The sequence below is a fragment of the Tursiops truncatus genome, chromosome 18, assembly GCF_011762595.2.
Source record: "Tursiops truncatus isolate mTurTru1 chromosome 18, mTurTru1.mat.Y, whole genome shotgun sequence".
NCBI lineage: Eukaryota > Metazoa > Chordata > Mammalia > Artiodactyla > Delphinidae > Tursiops > Tursiops truncatus.
This window is the reverse complement of record NC_047051.1, coordinates 5,959,733-5,981,348: the sequence shown is the minus strand read 5'-3', so window position 1 is coordinate 5,981,348 and position 21,616 is coordinate 5,959,733. Positions and strand designations below refer to the sequence as shown.

General features: G+C 38.8%; 1 long non-coding RNA gene across 1 annotated transcript in view; it reads left to right on the top strand.

Annotated features, from left to right (window-relative positions):
- Positions 1–21,616, top strand: part of LOC109550253 (uncharacterized) — a 44,936-nt gene continuing 23,320 nt past the window's right edge. Inside the window, exons 1-5 of the long non-coding RNA XR_012327542.1 lie at positions 1–102; positions 1,545–3,146; positions 11,061–17,921; positions 19,919–20,029; positions 20,832–20,896. This is a non-coding gene — a long non-coding RNA (uncharacterized lncRNA). The remainder of the gene's footprint in view (positions 103–1,544; positions 3,147–11,060; positions 17,922–19,918; positions 20,030–20,831; positions 20,897–21,616) is intronic.

The window sequence follows — 21,616 nt, the reverse complement described above, 5'->3', positions numbered from 1 at the left end:
TCCGGGCGAGGAAGGAAGGAGGGTGCGGGGCACCTGGAGGGAGCCGCACGGGGCCGGAGCTCCCACGCCTGAAGTCCCGAGGGATCGGGGACCGAGGGCGCCGTAAGGGGGTGTGGGCTGGAGGAGGGCGGGGGAGGGGAGACGCGGTTGTTCACTCTGTTCGTTATCAGCCCCGACCGCTTGTGCGGCGTTGGGAGATGGGCAGTGTACTTTGCTGGATGCATCGCCCTGTTCGTCCAAAATCTCTTTGAGGTCGAGATTACGTTTTTCATAAGGGCAAACGAGGCCCAGGTGGAATGAGTGATTCGCGTGCAGTCATCCAGCTAGTGAGGCAAATGTGGAAGCCAAAGCTTTTGCCGGTTTGCTTTTATTTTTTTAAATTACTTATCGAAGGCCAGCTATGTTCAGGACTCCGGGCTGAGACTAAGAATACAGAAATGAACAGGCTCGTGTGGTTCCTGGGCTCCAGCCGTAGAGGAACTCTTGGGGTGGGCAGGGTGACAGCTAAGTAAGTATGATATCAGTGACCTTTGAGGGCTTTTACTATGTAGTAACACAATTCCAAGTGCTGTACGTGAACTATCTCCTTTAACTCTTTGAATAATCTTATGAAGTGAGTTCTACACTTACCTCAGTTTTACAGGCGCTGAAAGCAAGACATAAAAGAGTTTAAATAGATATGACCAAGGACACATAATCTATTATAGTTACAGTCATACACTATACTCTGTCGCCTTCCATATGTGATGTGATAAAACGGACTCACGCGTTGTCACCATGTAATGGAGCTAATTTAAGGAATCCTTGGGCTGGCAGTCAAGGTATAAGAGTGAATTAGAGAGGAGAGAATATGAAAGACATTGCTGGTAGATTTGCTTGTGCAAAAGCTCAAGTGGGAAAGAAGGCCTGTGTGGCTAAATTTCAGTGAGTAAGATAGAGAGGAGTGTGAGATGAGGCTTAGGAGATGGAGGCAGATTTATCGTGGAGGCCCTTGTGTGCCAGATTAAGGATGAGGCTTTATCTTTAAAAAGACATTGAAGGATTTTAAGGAGGGAGGTCATAAGGTTGTATGTGTTATGCAGCGCATGACAGTAGATACTGTCATGGATTCCACAACCTTGAACTTCTGCGATAATCCACATTTTGAGTATTGTGCACTGCTGTCCTTATGTGTTTCCTTCTCACTCTTCAGAATATCCATGTTTACCTTGAGATTTGAGATCGAGTGTTTCATTTGCATCCTTTTCCTTTCAGTTCCACCTAAGGAGAAATTTTAAAACTGCATCTCTATTTATTTCTTTAATTTAATTTTTATTTTATGTTGAGGTGTAGTTGATTTACAGTGTTGTGTTAGTATCAGGTGTACAGCAAAGTGGTTCAGTTATACAGACACATATATCCATTCTAAAACTGCATCTTTTTTAAAAAGTTTTTTTTAATGTTTGTTGATTGCTCACAGTTCAGTCATTAATTTTTTTTTTTTTTTTTTTTTTTTTGGTACGCGGTCCTCTCACTGTTGTGGCCTCTCCCGTTGTGGAGCACAGGCTCCGGACGCGCAGGCTCAGCGGCCATGGCTCACGGGCCCAGCCGCTCTGCGGCATGTGAGATCTTCCCGGACGGGGGCACGAACCCGTGTCCCCTTCATCGGCAGGCAGACTCTCAACCACTGCGCCACCAGGGAAGCCCAGTCATTAAATATTTGTTAAGCATTGGCTTGATACTAGATTCTGGAGCTAAAGAGAAGAAAAAGCCATTTCCCTGTACTTGAGATGCTTTTGTTTTCCTGGGGCAATAGACGCATAAACAGGTATTTAAAATGCGCTGTGGTCAATGCTTAATAGAGAAAGGAGCTGGATCAGGTTGGGAACAGGGAAAGACGGCACTTGAAGAAGAAACGTGGAAAGGTGAGGATTTGAAGAAGGGCATGTTTGAAGACTGTTTCCATGTGGCTGGAGTTCTGGGTGAGTAGGTGGACCAAGATGATATGAGACTGGAGGGACTGGTCAGAGCTGATGTGAAGGGCCCTTGGATGGTGTGCTGAGGTTTGGGGCTTTTTCTTACAGGGAACAGGGGATGATGGAGGCCTTGTCATAAACACTTGACATTAAAAAAAAAAATTATTGTGGTGGCAGCAATGAGGGAAATATGCAATCAGGAGAAACCAGACACCAGAATACCACCTAGAGCATTGCAGTAGTTCAAGGCAGAGACGATAAAGGTATAAATGAAGGTGGCACAGCATCTTGGAAAGACTTTGAGAAGCAGCAAAAAGGAGGGATGACCCTGAGAAACATAGACTGCAAGGGGCAGCCAGAGGGAGGGGAGCCTGCCACGGAGACAAAACAGAAATGGTCAGAGAGGCAGAAGGAAAAGCAAACTGCTGTCTTAGAATCCAAAGGGGAAGAAAGTGCTGAGGGGTTGAAAGCAGTTCCAAAGAGAGGTTAGAAAGTGGTTTTAAAATAGCTTAAAAAAATCATGAAGTCTTAAAAATGGGCCTTTGGTGACCAATGTGAAGGCAAAAGCAAGGAGAAAGATCACCTCGTTTTGAGCAGCTCACACATCGTTATAGCATCAGTTAATACAAGACAGTGTTGAGTATGCTAAAGTAATGTGAAGAATTAGATTAGATTTGATTCTAGAATGGTTTGATATCATTGCTTAAGCTTTGTGTATGTTATATAGTTTGGAGGATACAATAATAATAGTTAACATCTGTTATGTGTCAGGCCCTGTTCTTAGTTCTTTACGTATGTCATTTCAGTTAATCCTCAATTACTGTATGATGTAGGTCCTACTATACCCACATTTTAAATAATAAGCCTTGTTATGTGCCTTGTATGAGAACAAGTACCCCATTTTACTTTACTTTTTGTTGTCTTTCTTGACTTTACTCTTAGGCCTCTCTGGCAGAAATACTTGTGGAAAGTGTGTTGTTGAATGTAGAAAAAACTCCCATCTAGACTGCAGGCCGGTGATGAACCATGGTTGAGAAGCATGCGAATGAGTCCAGCCAAACGAGCTGAGCTGGTTATTAGGAGATGTAAAAGCGTGCCGAGTTGAAAAATCCCCATGACTTTGGTTGAATCCTCTTCCCTCCAAAAGAAGAGAAAGGGTGGAGCAGAGCAGGTGCTGCACTTCGAGAAGAGGTAGTTGAGTGATGATGTTAAGAATCAGCAGTAACTGTCGGCAGCAAGAGGTCGCGTCGACATTTTCTTGCCCCGTGAGTCAGCGAAAGTGGGAGAAAGAGCAGATACCACTGGACAAGCGTTTGAGGAAAGTGGCATCATGTTTGAGAAAGCTAGGTTTTAGCCAGGGCTGAGACGTGCAAAGATCTTGTAGCAAAGTAAAAAATACCGGGAAGTTTGGTTGCATGTTCCAAGGGACACAGTGGCAGGGGTTTGTGAAGGGAAGACGAGTGAGTTCAGGGGGTTCGGGGCCCGAGCAGGTAACAGTAGCAGAGGAGTACATGGGGCAGAGAAGTTAATTCTCTCCTTTTTGCCCTCATGCAACCTATATGCCCTTTACCATAACCTCTAGCACTCAGTTGTGTTGATCCGTGGCCACATCTATCTGTTTCTCTCCCACAAGCTCCTACAGTCAGGGGCGATGTCTTACACATTATCGTATCTGTACCTTGCACATAGAAAACACTCAATAAATGTTTATTCAATGAAAAGTGGGGGAAAAATGGATGAATGGATACTTGTGCCTAATAGGTGAGACTGACTAATATGGTTGGGAAATAGGCTGGAGGTAGATATGGGCGATCCAAGATAACTTATTTGGAGAAGTTTCCAGAAGCACCCTCCTGGGCCTGGAGCCCACCCTGAAAGCTCAGGACTGTAAGCCAAGGCCCTAAATCCTTGTCTGGTTACAGTTATGCCCTTTCCCCCAGGGCTAGACTCAACAAAAACTGGCATCCCACCGCAAAGTCTACAGTTCTGACAACCTCTAACATCAGGAGTGTGTGTGTGTGTGATGTGCCCAGCCTTCCTTTCCCCCGCCAGCTACCAATTCTGGCCAGGCCCACTTGGCCTCTCTCCCTCCCAGCCTCTGTGGCCACTTCTTCTCAGCCAGATGGATTCTGTAGAGCTTTGAAATCAGAATGGGGGGATTTGGAGAGGGGCTGGCGGCAAGGGTTGGTGGTGATGGTTTTCCCTCCGCGTTCAGGGTAGAAGAATGAGGGCCCCATTGTCTGAGAGATATGGGAGGGAAAGTAATTCAATTGGTGTGGAAAGTTTGTAAGACATATTCTCTTCAAGTTACCTAAAACTTAGAATGTTGTATTAAGTGCAAATTTCAGAAATTGCTCCCCTACAAGGTTTGGCAATAGAGTACAAATCTCGACTAGGAAGCAAGTTACTGTGTTTCAGAGGACCTGAAAAGAATCTACAAATTATGAAGATTACATCCAGATCCTCTTTAAACTATCTGAATCCTTACAGTGTTGGGAAAGGTTCAATGTGCTTCATTTAAGATAAATCCTATTTACACATTTTTCTTTGCAAGTCCCTTTATAAGTGTTAAGAGATGGAGGAATACATTACATCGAGTTTATTTGACAGACGCTTCTCTTTAACCCTAAGAGATGTTTCATATTTCTTCTGAAGTACTTTGCTGACTGTGATTTCAGTTGGAGCTGCTTTTAAAAGAGTGTCCTCTGATTATGAAAAGCTGGGTTTGGGTAGTACTTACTAAAGTTGACTCTTTTGAAGCCAGGAGTTTTGTTTTACATCTGCGTTGCATCAGACACAGCTGAGGTTAGCGTTCCATTTTTCCATGCTTTCATAGCCCTGTTTCAGGTCTGTGTTTTTAGGAAGCGGTTTGTATTTTCAGCATAGAGGGTCTTTATTCATTTGCCTGTGGAGCATGCATCTTGTAGATTATATGCAATGAATTTTAAATTCTAGACCTGTTTCTTTCACCCTTCATTTGCCAGCCCACATGTAGGAACATAGAATCATTTTAATATTAACTAAAAATTTAATTCAGAAGGCATATCTGCCAGAAACATTGTACAGTGCCTTACAAAGCCTAGTATATTATAGCCATATGCTTGTTGTTTTCTACTTGGACGCTGTTTTCGAATACTAGTGTCAGTGTTCCCCTCCACTGGCATGAATAATTGAGAGGGGAAGTTTTTGTATTTTCGAAAATTCAAAAATTTATTCCTTGAAGACAAAGACTTGAGAGAAAATTTGCCTATATTCAAAGCACACTAGAAGGTTATCTCAGAAGCAATTTACATTAATCTTATTTGGAATCAGAAAGCTGAAAAAGACAGCCTAAGTCACTCTGATTGTATGATTGGTTTATTTCACTGTTTTTCTTTCTAGAAGCAATGCATGCTCACTGCAGAAAATTAGAAAACAACAAAAGGCAAAAAGAAGGGAATGGAGAGCAGAGATAACCACTGTGAGTGTACCAGATCTGAGACATTCTTTTATACGACAGAATATATCTATTTATCATTTTGAAGAAAATTGAGTGACTCCATTTTCTAAGTGAGCTGGGAAGTTTTCTCTTGGCTTTTTTCATGACCATGTTATTACTTAGTAAAATATGTCATTCTGAAGCCTTAGAAAACACCCTTCCTTTACTTCTTCAAGAGTGGTGAATTACACGTAGGCTATTTACTGAACATTTTTCATCCTGTCAGCATGGTTGGATGCCAAATGGCTGTTCTGATTTTTGAAGGTATGTTTTTTTGGTACTTGGCCAGGGAAATCATAACTCTTAAAATGCTCCACAGCCCTAACCATACAATTGTATTTATGGATAGATATTATGTTCCATGTTTTGTTGTTTTCTCACTGTTTTAGTGTCTGGGATGGATGCCAAAGGCCATTCAGCCTCACTCCATTTATTAAATTAGAGTGTACAACTAAGTTTACACAATGGAGTTTAGATGGGAAAAAAAAGACCTTGTTTATCATTCTACTTAGGTATCTTTACATCAGCGAGAAAGGAAAGTATTCCTTCTAAAATATCTCAGTGAAATCTCCTGAGAAATAGGGTATCATAGTTAACGGAAGTAATTACCCGACGCCTGAGCCACAAGAACTCCTTGCTTTATTCCAAAACGTCTTCTCTACTGCTGCCAAGGATGCTTTGTCCCCTAAAATTCAAATCTGTGGCTTCCCTCCCTAAAGCCCTTCACTTGCTCCTGGTTCCTGCCCTTCAGGATTAATTCCAGACTCTGTCCAATGGCAAACAGGCCTTCAGTGATCTGACTGCCAACCTTATTCTTAAATCCTTTACGCTAGTCATATTAAATTACTTGCAATTCTCTGAAAATGTCACTGCTTTCATGCCCCTGCACTTTTATTCCTGTTTTCCCCTCTTTCTGGAATGCTCTATTGCACTGTCTCAGCTCAGCATCACTTCCTCTGTGACATTTTGCCTGACGTGCTCTGCCCCAGCGCCCTCCCCCTTCCTGGGAGAGGGGACTCTTTGTGCCCCATCACATATACATACTTGTTTCACTGCATCTGTAACACATTGTTGCACTAGTTTGCACATGTGCCTCTCCTTGTCTTTTTCAAAGCTTTTTAGTCTGCAAACCCCATTCACCATCTTTTGGGAGCTGATATATCCTTTTGAAGTTTTCATCTTTCTTTAGGCACATTGTAATAGCCTTTCAGCTTGCCTGCCCCCCTCCATGCTCACCTGCTCCCTGATTTCGCTCTCCATGCCATCTCCAGAGTACTGTAAGCTCAGTAAATGATGGCTGGTGTTTCAAAGGTCTGATGGGGACTGGGTGGAATTAGCCTCAGGGCACGATTAACATGGGTCTAATTTATTTCCTATATCAAGGTTGCCTTGACCGTAGCACCGCCAGGGGCTGTGAGAAACTAGGCGAGGAGTCAGGTGCAGACAGCCGGAACTTGCATGGGTTGGGCGTTCAGGGGTGTGTTGCTGGGGCTTCCTTGGGGTCCTGGCTCAGAGTGGTAATGAAGTCAAAAGACACTGTCCAGTGGCCACAAGTCGTAGCAGAATTCTTTGTTTGGAGCTGAGAGAGACGTACAGTGTGGGAAATACAAAGAGCAACAGGAATCAGTCTTTTCAAAATATATCCCCTGAGAATCTGAAATTGCAAAATACTGTGGTTTGTGTGTGATTACTTGGAATACAAAGTAATTCCTTTGCCACTGTATTTGTTAAAGGGTTGTTTTGAGACATTTTCTAAAAGAAAACAGTGATTCAGAATGTATAAATTCGTATTTCTGCCAACAAAATTGATCTGATGGGTTAGAAGTGATGGCGCATTGTCACTTGAGTTTGTGTCTTCCTGATTGCTAGTAAGATTAAGCAACTTTTCATGTTTATTTATCATTTAGATTTGCTTTTCTGGAAATGCTTGTTCACACAGTCTTTGCTCATTTTTCTACCGAGTTTTTCTTCTTCCTATAAATTTGTAGGTGCTTGTTATATACTATAGATATTAACCTTTGTCTTATGCATTAGAAATATTTCCCACAATCTGTTGTAATATTTTTCTTTTGTTTATGGTATCTTTGACCTAAACATTTTAAATAAATGTCTCTTTTCCTTTACAACTCTCTGGCTTACTGTGTCAGTTGAAAATGTTTCCCTGACTCCTAGTGTATAAAGTTATTCTCAAATTTTATTCTACAGTAGTTTTTCACATTTTGCTTTTAATTCATATGGAATTTATTTTTGAATATGGATTAAGGTAGGAGTCTGATTTTATTTTCCTTTAGAGGCTATGTTAAAATCTTGCTTGTACTAAGATACATTTTGAGACTCTCCATTCTAATGATCTAATTATTTTTCCAAATAACCAAATTAGGTAACATTCATTGGGCATATCTGTGCCAAATACTGTCCTAAGCACTTTACATATTTCAGCTCATTTAATCCTGGCAGTAACATTGTAGGTCAATTTTATTATTCCACATGAACTTTAAAATGCTTTTATCAAATAAAAAGAAACCCATCAGGATTATGATTAGAATTACATTAGATTTATACCGTAATTTTGGGGAAATTAACATGTTTTGTATCCTTCAATAATATTTTGTAAATTTTATCATATGTCTTAAACCTGTCTTGTCAAATTTAGCCTTAAGTATTCTGTACTTTTATCACTGTTAGAAATGGAATATATGTTTTTTTCATTTTCACTCCTCTCTGGCTATTCCTATAAGCATTCTTACTGATGCAGTAAGAATAGTGTGTCTGTTATGCAGCTTAGGGTCAATTATGCCGCAGTGGCAAGCTGAACTCTTGGTAGTATAGAACAACAAATAATTTTCTGCTCACGCTACGTGCCCACCACAAGCTGGCAGCATCTCCTTCACATCATCTTCACCCTGGGACCCAGGCTAATGGAGTAACTGCTGTCAGGCACATTGCAGCCTTGGCGTAGAGAGAAAGGAATCAAGGTACAGCGTCTTCTGGCTCATAAAGCTTCTACAAAGAAGTGCCCCATGTCACACCCCTCCCCCCCCCCCCCCCCCCCCCCCCCCCGCCGCCGTACGTTCTTAAGCCGGAGCAAAGCACAAGCCCGTATCTGACACTAAAGTGTCAAGGATGCATAATCCTCCCACAGGGAAGGGCCCTTCAAGTCACAATACCAAGCCTGACGTCAGTGGGATGGAGATAAGTAATATTCCAACATGAAGGGCAGCAAATGTTTTGATCAGTAACACAATCTATCACAGTGTTTTGTTTTTACATTGGCAAGATTGAGAAATCCTAGAAAATGAAACTTATGTAATAGATACCACTGTTCAACAATATCCAGTCCCTGTCTCCTTCCAAGTTTGCAAGATTATACTTTCTTGTCTCTTAAAATTATACACAGCCATCTGACTAATCCTGGCCAGTGAAAATATGAGTGGAACTGATGTGTTTCACTTTGCATGGAAGCACTGAGGAGTTGGAGCATGATTCCCCACGTTATCTTCCCTGCCATATTGGTTGTGGAAGTATGTGTTGATGCGGAAGTACCAAAAGACCAATGTAGCTAGAATGCTGGGCCATCGTATAGAAGACAGTTGCCTTGCATGCCACCCAGGTGAAGAGCTTATGATTTTAAGCTCTGAGATTTAAGGGATTTTATTTGTTTTTTGGTTGGTTTGTTTTACTGCAACATAGCCTAGCCTATCCTGACTAATACAACATACCTATTTTACATATTTTAACAAAAAACGTGTGTGTATGTGTGTGTGTGTGTGTGTGTGTGTGTGTATTCATTGATCCATATTGTTATGTAGGACAAAGTTCTTTAAGGATTGGACCAGTGATTTGGATGCCATAATATGGCATAAACCACATTCATAATGCATCCTGTACAGTTTCCAGTTTGGATTTCTCTACCATGGATCAAGAACTTTAAAATACTTGTAGAAAAATAGAAATACAGAATCTTACAACTTCCCCTTAATCTTTTATAATTGTCACACCCAAACCAACAGCATTTTTTGTAACTTTGTTTAATCTTTCTAAAGCAGACAACTTAGTTTTCATAAAAACAATTCATTCTTTTCACATTATTGTTTATTGGATTCAGTAATATTTCTTTAAATTATTTATAATAATAGTACAACTGTCGTAAAAATGTTTAGGAGCAAGCACAACTGGATATTAGTAAGTGTACAGTCAACTGGTGAAAGTGGAATAAATGGTTATTTCACAAGGTGAGAACATTTATCTTGCTGTAGCTAATAATCTGTAGGTTTTACAGATGAAATTGAGAGCCTCATAAGTCCCAAGGGTCATTTAAAGAGAAGTGAATTAAGAGAGCTTCTGTACTCTTTGTACTATATTTCTATGCATGCAGGTACTAATTTGTATATGTATGTGTCTCTGTCTGTTTTATTTATCTTGTGTCCAGCCACATTACTGAATTATCTTATTAATTCTCGTATGCTTTTTTTTCTTTGTTTGTTTGGCCGTGCCCCGTGGCATGTGAGATCTTAGTTCCCCAATCAGAAATCGAACCCACAACCCCTGCATTGGAGGTGGGGAGGAGTCTTAACCACTGGACTGCCAGGGAAGTCCCTTTTTGTTTTCTTTTTAAAAAATTTTTTGTAGTATGCTCTTTTTAAAAAAACTTTTTAATAATTTTATTTTTTTATACAGCAGATTCTTATTAGTTAACTATTTTATACATATTGGTGTGTACATGTCAATCCCAGTCTCCCAATGCATCCCACCACCACCCCCCCACCACCCGCTGCTTTCCCCCCTTGGTGTCCATATGTTTCTTCTCTACATCTGTGTCTCTATTTCTGCCTTGCAAACCGGTTCAACTGTACCATTATTCTAGATTCCACATATATGCGTTAATATATGATATTTGTTTTTCTCTTTCTGACTTACTTCACTCTGTATGACAGTCTCTAGGTCCATCCACGTCTCTGCAAATGACCCAATTTCGTTCCTTTTTATGGCTGAGTAATATTCCATTGTATATATGTACCACATCTTCTTTATCCATTCATCTGTCGATGGGATTTAGGTTGTTTCCATGACCTGGCTACTGTAAATAGTGCTGCAATGAACATTGGGGTGCATGTGTCTTCTTGAATTATGGTTTTCTCTGGGTGTATGCCCAGTAGTGGGATTGCTGGGTCATATGGTAATTCTATTTTTAGTTTTTTAAGGAACCTCCATACTGTTCGCCATAGTGGCTGTATCAATTTACATTCCCACCAACAGTGCAAGAAGGCTCCCTTTTCTCCACACCCTCTCCAGCATTTGTTGTTTGTAGATTTTCTGATGATACCCATTCTAATGTAGTATGCTCTTTTTAAAAGCATTATCTTGCAGTCTCTAAATAGGTTATCAGCAAAAGATAATTTAATCTCTTTTTCAAATTTATGTTGTTTCCTTTTCTTACTGGACTTGTTACAACCTCCAAAACGAGTAAATAATGGTGTAAATAATGGTGATAGTGCGTATTATGATTCAGGTCTGTCTAACTGAATTTTGGTCAAAAGAATGTGGGTGGAAAAGATTTACCACACTTCCGGTCTTACCTCAGCCTGCCATGTGGTTCTCCACTCTGTCTTCCCTTCTCTGCCATTCAGATGCAAAGGACTTGGTGGAGAATTCTGAGGTCCTCGAAGATGGCAGAGCCACTGATGGAAATATCCTGGGTCTCTGAATAACTGTCTGTAGGAGAGCTGCATTGCTGACCCACACTGGATTATGATATGATGAGAAATAATTTATTATGTGAAGCCACTGAGGTTTGAGGCTCTTTGTGAGATAAGCTAGCCTATGCTAGTAGTACATCTTCTAAAAAGATTTTAGGTAGAGTTTATATTTGGAATGACTGCTCACCTTTTTCAGATGGCTTTTAATCATCTATTTATATAAGCATTTTCTCCATTAATTTGCTGGTACAATGAATTATGTTGACAGATTTCTTAATATTGAACCAGCCCTGTATCCCTGGAATAACCCTACTTGGTTGTAATACATTTTTCTTTTGTTATTCCAAAATACTCTATTTCCTAAGATTTTATTCAGAATTTTTGCACTAGTAATCTTAAGTGAGGTCATTCTATATTTTCGTTCATTGTACTGTTTTTTAAAAAATCAGATTAAGATTTTGCTGGCTTTATGCAATCAAATGTTTAGCTTTCAGGTCTTTTTCTATGGTTTAGAATAATTTTTAAAACTTTGAACTATCTGGTCCTGATGTATGAAAAAGAAGTTTTAAATCATCCCCTTATATTTATAGTTGTACTCAATTTCTCTGTAACTTAAATGTATTATTTTGTTTTGCCTGTTTTTAACCCTTGTAATAACAAAATCATAAGGTATATTCATCATTCATCCGAGACTTCCAGTTTTTACTCAGCAGTGTTTTTGGAATACATCCATGTTGATATACAGTTGATTCATTTTTATTATTGTATAATATTTCATTGTATAGACACACCATTTTAAAAACTCTGTTCTACTGGTTCATTGGATTATTTCCACTTTTTGCTAATATAAATAGTGGTAATATAATTTTTTTGTACAAGTCTGTTGGTGCAAGAGTTTCTCTACCAGGAGCTGAATTGCTACATTGTAGACTTACAGCTACTAGATAATACCAAAATGTTAACCAAACTGGTTGAAGTAATTTACATTCCAGCTAATAAACTTTCTGTTTCTCCACATTCTTGCCAGTATTTGGTCTTAATCAACTTTTGCATTTTTCTCAGTCTGTTGGGTACAAAATTATATCTCATTGTGGTTATAATTTTCATTTTCATATCTACTTTTGAAATTGAGTGTATTTTCACATTATTGGCCAGTTCATGTTTTCTTTCCTATGAAATGCCTGTTCACATCTTCTGCTCATTTGTCTGTTTAGTTTGTCTTTTTTTATTGATCTGTAGGTCAGCTGTAGGTTTTTGATAAACATTCTTAAATATAATTAAACTTATCAATATTTTCCTTCAGAAATTTTCAGAGTTACCTTTCACATTTTTTTTACATGTCCCTAATGTAACTGTAATTGTATACACATACAGAAATATACATAACACATATTGGGTGAGATAAGGATCTAATTTCTTTTATTTTCCCCTTATGTATTATCCCAGCTCTTTTCATATTGAGAAATCCATCATTTTCTCCACTCATCTGCAATGCTAGCTTTGCCAAATATCTGTTTCTGGGTTTCTGGTTTCTCTTTTCTGTTCTATTTGTTAGTTTGTCTATCTCTGCAAGTTCTGTATTGTCTTAACTATAGCTTTTTAAAAAATTAATTAATTAATTTTATTTATTTATTTATTTTTGGCTGCGTTGGGTCTTCGTTGCTGCGCACAGGCTTTCTCTAGTTGCGGTGAGTGGGGGCTACTCTTCGTTGCGGTGCGCGGGCTTCTCATTGTGGTGGCTTCTCTTGTTGCGGAGCACGGGCTCTAGGCGTGCGGGCTTCAGTAGGTGTGGTGCCCAGGCTCAGTAGTTGTGGCTCGTGGGCTCTAGAGCGCAGGCTCAATAGTTGGTGGCGCATGGGCTCAGTTGCTCCACGGCATGTGGGATCTTCCTGGACCAGGGATCGAACCCATGTCCCCTGCATTGGCAGGCGGATTCCTAACCGCTGCACCGCTAGGGAAGTCCCAACGATAGCTTTATGATATGTCTTGATCTATGATAGGACAAGACTTGCTACTTCCTTCTTTAGAAGTAACTTGTCTATCTTTGGCACTTTGCTCTTTCATTTAAAGTTGAGTTAGTTAAAGAGGTTATTTGGATTTTTATTGAATCTTTAGAGTTCGGGGAAGATTGACAACTTTAATGGAAAAGATGGAACTTCTCCATTCATACAGTATATTCTTCATTTACTTAGGTGTTTTTACATATACTTCCATAAGATTTTATAGCATTCAACGTGAAGTTTCTTAAATATTTGTGTTGGATTTATTCCTAGATATCTTATTTTTTGTGCTATTGTAAATGGTATCCTTCTAAAGTTAAAAGTTGCAGCTATTTTGCTGGTATATAGAAATGCAAAGAAATGCAATTAACTTTTGCCTTTGACCCTATATCTAGCAACCTTGATAAATTTTCTTATTTCTTATAAGAAATAAGATTCTTTGAGTTTTCTACATAGGCAGTCATTTAACTTGTAAATAATGCTAATTTGGTTTCTTCCTTTCCAGTCCTTAATACCCCTTTGTTATTTTTCTTGATGCTCTGCAGTGACTAGAACTCCAGCACAAAGTTGTCAGGAATGGTAATAGCTTATCTCCTTGTCTTAGTCCTTATTTTTAAAGGAAATGCTTTTAACGTTTTTACTGTGGAGTATTATATTTGCTGGAGATGTTTTTGCAGATATCCTTTGTTAGGTAGGCTAAGGATGTTCTATTCCTTTTTAGCTATGAGTTTTCCATTTGTTTCTATTATAAATGCCTTGTAAAATTTTTTTTGAATGCTTTTTTTAACCTCTTTTGAAATGACCTTGTTGTTCTCCTCTTTTAATCTGTTAATATGGTAAATTACATTAATAAATTCTCTAATGGTGCAACAATTTTCCATCCTCGAAATAAACCCAACTGATCATTATTTTCTTATATATATAGTTGCTAATGTTTTGTTTAATATTTTTGCATCCATGATCAAGAATGAAGTTGGACTGTAACTTTTTTCTTGTCTGTTTTTGTATAAAGTTATACTAGACTCATAAAATTAGTTAGGAGATGTTCCTCCTTTTATATTCTCCGAAAGAGTTTAAGATTGGATTTATCCATTCCTCGAATCTTGGTACGTCTGCCTATAAAACTGCCTGGCCCTGGTGTGGGAAAAATTTTCTCTGTGGGAAAAATTTTAACTACTGATAAAATTTTATGAATGATTATAGGCTAGGTGGTAATCAAATTACTTAACCAATTAGGATGGTTGCACTAATCAATCAGAAATGACCCTGGCCCTAAGCAAACTGTATGATCATACAGTTGCATATAAGCTAAGTGTCAGCCCTTATATTTTAAATTTCAGATTTAAAGTTTCTTCTTAAGTCAGTTTTTTAAATTTATGTTGCCAGGAATTTCTCCATTTTACTTAAGTTTTAAGATTTATTGCTAAATTGCTTGTAATGTTTTATCTGGGTAATTTCTGTTATATTTTTGACTTCCTTTTCCATTCTTAAAATTTTACCTGCTTTTTCTCTTTCTTCATTAATTTGCTAAAGGTTTGTCAGTTTTATTAAAATTTTGTCAATGAGCCAACATTTTGCTTTGTTGATCCTTTCTATTGAATGTGTTTTCTGTTTTGTTAATTTTTGCTCTTATTTTTAATCATTTCCTTTATTCAATTCTATTTAGATTTGGGGGGTTCTTTTTGTAATTTCAACTTTTTTATTAATGTAAGTATTATAAAGCTATTCACCTCCTCCATCTACCACTTGAGCTGTATCTCACAAGCTTTCCTATATAATCATTATTGTTGGTTCTAAGTATTTTCTAATTTCCCTTTGCTTTTTCTTTTGTCCCATGAACAATTTAGATTTGTGCTTTTAAATTTCCAAGTGTTTTTGTTTTTGTTATTAATTGTGTAATGGTCAGAGACCGTGGTCTATGAGATAGTGATTCTTTGACATTCGTTGAGATTTTCTCTGTGCTAGTATATTGTCAGTTTTTATAATTGTTCCTGTGAACAGAAGTGTATTCTCTAGTTACTGGGTACAGGCATCTGCATATGTTCATTAGACCTGGTTTGTTTCTCGTGATGGTCAAATCATTCATATTCTTACTGATATTTTTATCTTGTCAACTTCTGACAAAGACTTGTTAAATTCTACCTCAGTAATGGTGTATTTGTCCGTTTCTTTTTCTTGTTTTGTCATTTTTTGCTAGATATTTTTTGAAGCTATGCTATTAGAAGTATGCAAGTGTAGAATTGTTTCCATCTCCCTAATGAACTGGACCTTCCTCAATAGGTAATGAACCTCTATCTCTAGTATTGCTTTTTACCTTAAGGTATTTTTTACTTATCTGATAATATATTCACACACATTTTCTTTTGGTCAGTATTTATTAAATGTCTTTCTATCTTTTTACTTTCAACTCGTTTGTGAACTTATTTGTTTTATGTCTCTCTCATAAACAACATGTAGCAAGATCTTGCTTTTTATCCAATCTGATAAAAAATTTGGTCCACTTACCCTTATTCTTATTTTAATATATTTGGATTCCATTTCTACCATATTTTATGAATTCTGTTCTACTTTTTCTATATTCTTTTTTTATCTCCTTGAATTCTTTTTTGGATTAAGTTTCATGTTTTATTTTTGTCTTATCTGTTTTCTCTTAATCTGTTTTTCCCTTTATTTGTTTAGCACTTATACCTTTGGTTTTTTTATATTTTACGGGATGTCCTAGACTTTTTAATATACATATGTGTATGTGTAATTAAGTAAAGTGTATGACTAATCAAATGTGTAATTTAATGTCTTAAGTTAGTGTTTTACCCTCTTGAGCAAAGTACAGCCGTTTGAATGCCTTATTTCTATTATCTCCTTCCTACTTATATGCCATTTTTTTACTAGCATTTTGATTCTATATTATTTCTTAACCCCATAATTAAGTTATTATTACTGTTATTTAACACAGCCAGTGATTGTTTAGATTTACCCATGTATTCATCATTTTCTTTGCTATTTTGGATCTCTGACCTTCTTTCTGGGATGAGTTTTCTTCATCCTGACATACATCCTATAGAAATTTCTCTGGTGAGTGATAGTAAATTCTCATTTTGTAGTTTGTAAAAAAATGTTTTTATTTTGCCCTCATTTTTTTTTTTAATAAATTTATTTATTTATTTATGGCTGCATTGGGTCTTTTTTTTTTTAGTTTATTTTTGGCTGCACTGGGTCTTCGTTGCTGCACGCAGGCTTTCTCTAGTTGTGTCGAGCGGGGGCTACTCTTCGTTGCAGTGCGCAGGCTTCTCATTGCAGTGTCTTCTCTTGTTGCGGAGCACGGGCTATAGGCGCATGGGCTTCAGTAGTTGTGGCTCACGGGCTCTGGAGCGCAGGCTCAGTAGTTGTGGTGCACGGGCTTAGTTGCTCCGCGGCATGTGGGATCTTCCCGGACCAGGGCTCGAACCTGTGTCCCCTGCACTGGCAGGCGGATCTTAACCACTGCGCCACCAGGGAAGCCCTGCCCTCATTCTTGAAAGATAGTTTTGCTGGGTATAGAAAGTTAGGTTGTCAGTTATTGTCACTCTGCATTTTGAAGATATTATTTCACTACTTTCTGGAATCCATATTGCTTTTGATAAGTATGCCCAAAGTCTGTTATTCCCCTGTGAATAGTCTGTATTTCTCTCTCTCACTGCTTTTAAGATTTTCCCTTTGTCTGCATTTGACCACAATGTGTCTTGGTATGAAAGCCTTTTTATATATCCTGCCTGAAATTTGTTAGGCATATTTCTATGCTAAAACAGGGGAGACACTCAAAAAGAGTCACATTTACCTTTGCCTATCCTTCCGCCCACTGCCACCACCTCCTTTGAACACAGTTATGAGATCTGGAGCTGTGAGAATCATCTTCAAATTATGAGGTTACAAACACAAGAATGGAGAAATTGAAGAGAAAGAATCCATGTCCTTGATAACCTCACTGAGCACTGAATTGCCTATCTCTAGGCTTCATGCTATAGTAGGAAAATAATTGCCTTTTTACTTAATGTATACTCTTTAGTCAGGTATTCTGTTACATTCAAAATTAATCTTAAAACATGATCCTTTATTTCTCCTGTGAAGTGCTACAAACATTGTAACAGAGTAAGTGCTCAGTAACAGTTTTCAAATGACTACTGATCACTTTGGATCATGTACGTGGAGAAATCTGTGTTTTGTCTTTGAAAATTTCTGAAAATATTGATAAATTTGATTATATTTAAGAATTTTTCATCAAAAACCTATAGCTGACCTACAGATCAATTTTTAAAAAAAGACAAACTAATATCAAATAACCTGCTAAAGTACCAGTCAGTGTTTCTTCTACTACACCATAGCTTGTCAGACTTAGCTGGAGTTTTAGGAACCAGAAATGCAGTCTAAGACGTGTGAAATACATGACTCCTATTTCATCAGGTTTCGTCTGTACTCATTGAGACAAACCATTCATTCTTAGGGAGGAAGAGGCAAAACAGATGAAAATCCAGATTAATCAGAAGATCTGGCTTGAGGGAGTTGCAGGTGTAAGTGGGGATGAGGAGGAAGGAGAGAGTGAGATAGAGGATGAAAGAGAGATCAAAACATCTGGTCCCCTTTACTCTTCTTCTCTCTCCCAATCAGCTCAGCTGTCTTTTAGAAAGTAGACATGTCTTCTGAGAAGGAGCAATCTGCAAGTGAGCTGGAAGCAGAGATGCCATTGATTGACCTGTGGGAAGCTCTCCTGTTCATCCAGTGCTAACTGCATTCTGGGAATACCGACCGCATTATTCATGTGTGGTTTCCTGAGACAGAACGTGATTGTGTACTGCAGTAGGACACGTAGTGCCCGCGCTCCAGGGAAGCTCTGAAAGCATGTATTAACCTTTCCCCATCACGCAGGCATACTCTCCCAGAATCTAAAGAGCTGGGCTACTTTACTGCAAAAATTCAAATATACTTGAAAAGCTTGTTTCTCTAGTTGAACACTGCCGGGTTTTCACCTCGTTCAGTGTAGGGAATCCCACTTCAGGTTCTACACAGAAAGAGAAGTTCCGATGGTCATGGCAGTCACCATAGACTCAGTCGTGTTTCTGTAATGAAGATATGAAGCTGCAGTCTGGCTTGGGGTTTGAGAGCTGCTCCTATAGTTGACAAGATTCCCTCCCGGATTCTCCAGGCCCACCCACCTCATGATCCCTGATCGACAGAGCCCAGGCTTCTTAATGGGTCAGAGTGTCATACACATCTTTAAACAATCAAAATGGTCATATCTTAAAATAGAAGAAACAGCAGCCCAGCCGAACCCTCCCCAAGCAACCATTTCTGTCCTGAGGAGGGTTGCAGCTTGACCTGCTGGGGAAGAGAAGGGCTGCCAGTGGGGTATTTGGATTTCCTTCTATTTCCACTATGTCCTGGTCATTAAAATGGGGGATCTCCGCAGAGTTAAAGGTTATTTTACACAGGAAGCAGATTCAGTATTAGTACAACAAATGCCTTCCTTTCTCCAGCCATGGAAGAACTCCACTCAGAGGGAGTCGTGATAAATCAGGGCATCAGCCCTTTCCGCTTGGATACCAATAAGTCTTGCACTTCAAAATTGCTGACCTAAAAAGGATACTTGAGAACGAGCATGTCTTTTTTTATTTCTTTTAAAGAAAGCAACACCAGAAGCAGTCTCACTTCCTTGTTCACTTAGATGCATGCAAAAAAGAAAAGTGAGTCACTCTGAGTTTCTAACTTTAGTATATAGAAACAAAGCACTGAATCATAAAACTTGTCAGGGAAGACCTAGATATAGTTTTATCTAGATAATGTTCATATTGACAGAGTCTGAAATTCTATTTTTGTGGTAGAGTTATGGAATTGGGGCTACAAGTGTCTACTCACCAATAATTTGCAGATCAGGATGTGACTATGAAAAGCATTCCAATAAAGATACAGCAGGGCCATCTCATAGCACAGTCTACCTTCACTGAGTCAGCCATACTCAGGCCAAAGCTTTTCCGAATCCAGAATTGCAAAGGAACTATGAAATCAACTTGAGGAAAAGCATTGTAGACTTAGTCCAAATATTAAGGTTAATCATGCTGTGGATGAAAGGAAGGGTTTTAAAAAATCACTTATTCAGTCAACTGGAAACTAAATAGAAAACTATGTATGAAACATATTTAATAGATAGGATCCAAGCTCAAGTCTTTCTGCAAACCAAAAACAACTCTCTTGGAAACCTGATATAACAGAATTAGTCTACCCCAAATAATTTATCCTATTTCCTCCCTTTTAAAATAACTAGTCCCCTGCCCTGTCTTCAATACTTTTAAAACATTATCTCTCATAGATATGAACTACCTTTCCAGCTGTTCTGATGGGTTTGTAATTACAAACTGTCAATCAGCAATCACAAACAATTACTAATAACAATACCACGAAGTAATTTTTAAAACAACAATAACAACCGAGCTTCCTGACTTCACCATTCTGCCATAATGCCGCCCATTAAAGTAAACTAAGCAAAACAAAGTAATTTGCTGATTCATCGCATTCCTAAACCATGATTTGGGGAGTGTCTGGTGTTCGGAATATTTGCATTACTGCTCTCCCAACCATGAGAGGGTTTTTTTGTTTGTTTGTTTTCTGTAAGATTTCCCAGAGTCATGGGATATTTATCACACACTGCAGTTAAATTCAGTCCCAGGTAGGGTTCTGAAGAATGATTGGACCAGCAAAACCCTCTTCAGTATGAATGTTCTGTCATGTCTGCATTTGTCGGGGTCACTCTCTTCCCTGCAGGACCTTCTTCCTTTGACCCCTCGCAGCATGAGGCTGTGGACTGCCCCCTGAGGAGCACTCTACTAAGAACTTCCAGATCGTTCAGTGAGACTATCGCAGAAAGGAACCGAGGTAAAAAGAGAGGTGGTGTGGGATTTCCCTCAACTACTTCTAACATCTTTTAGGCTTCTTGTAAGTGATTTAGGGTCTTGGACACGACCCCTAAATCACTTACAAGTGATTATAACAACAGTTACCACAGAATGCCAGGCCCTGTGCTGAGCCCCCGACCTATGTTCAAACCTTTCAAGTTCATTCCTGTTAACATTTGCCATTTTGCAAATGAGCAAATTACGGCTTAGAAAACTTCATTGCCCAGATCTCCTAAGCCGGTGACAGAATCAGTTTGTCAGGCTCTAGAGCTCAAGTTCTTAGCATTTTGCTCTACTTCCTGGGTAGAAAATTCAGCCACAATGCCATAAAAAAACAGAAGTCACCATCTAGCCACATGCAAAATAAATATCAGTTGAAAGCTTTCATAAAAAATAGCGAGCATATTTTGAAGCTCTTTGGAGAGGACACACAGGAGATAAATGAGAAGAACCGTCGTTTCTCTTTGAGTATTTTTGCAGCATTTGGTAGGGCTCACCTGAGAGCTGCAGATTGGAAACAGCCTGATGTTGCACCATCTAAAGTTGCTTCGGCTGATGACAATGGCCTCATAAAAGTAGGGACCACCATTATACACACTCATCTCTTACCGGCCACCCCCAAGTGAACTGAGAGTGTATTTCCATCTTATCCTATTCTGACATGTCGGTCCATAAGTGACTTAACTAGTATTACTGACTTAAAGAAAACCCAGATCCGTAGGTACTTAGGAAAAAGGGGCTTTCATGCTCTAAAAGCCCATTTCTTCCCTTCTTTATTAAAGGTAGCATCGAATCAACACAACAGGAGAGGTGCATTGAACTTGGAAGCAGCTGCATTCCATGATGGGTACAGAAGCCCATTCAATTAATTCCTACTCAGTGCTGCACTGATTACATATTGCCCATACACAAAATAAAGGAAAGCCCAAAGTATTGTCTCTCCCCCATAATTTTAAATAAGATTGAAAGACGTGCCCCCAAAATGCCATTGGCTTGATTCATGTACTGCCTTCAATCAAATCTCAGCATTCCATTCTAAACACGAAGTATATATTTTTAGCGTCAATAAGTAAATTTTCCAGCTCTGTGAATGTGAGGGGTGGGAAGCGTTTATCTTGTTGGGGTCGGGCAATGGAGACTTCTCCTAGCCTCCTTCAAATAGCCACCGAATCCCTTAAAGTGAAAGTACTTGTTACTTGTCTTTAGCAAATAGAACAAACAACAATCCTTTGATCTTTAGGAAGCTCTTTCTTGTTAAGGTAACATTCTGTCTGACTTTTATGTTTCAGCATTCATTGTATATTTAATTATTTTTAAAAGTTTTGTTTTAAACGATTACACTTTTTCATAAGATAAACACGGGCATGCTTTGTTAAAGATTAAAAATAAATCTCACACGAAACTGCAAAATTGGCAAAGATAATACCACATGGGGTTGGTATGTTCCAAAACACGGTTCTCAGGGGGCCCCTCTAAACACACTGAATTAGAATTCTTGTTCTGAAAAGTTTCAGGAAGCCCCTGACTCTAACCCACCCTTTCCTGAAACTGGTGAAAGTTTGAAAAA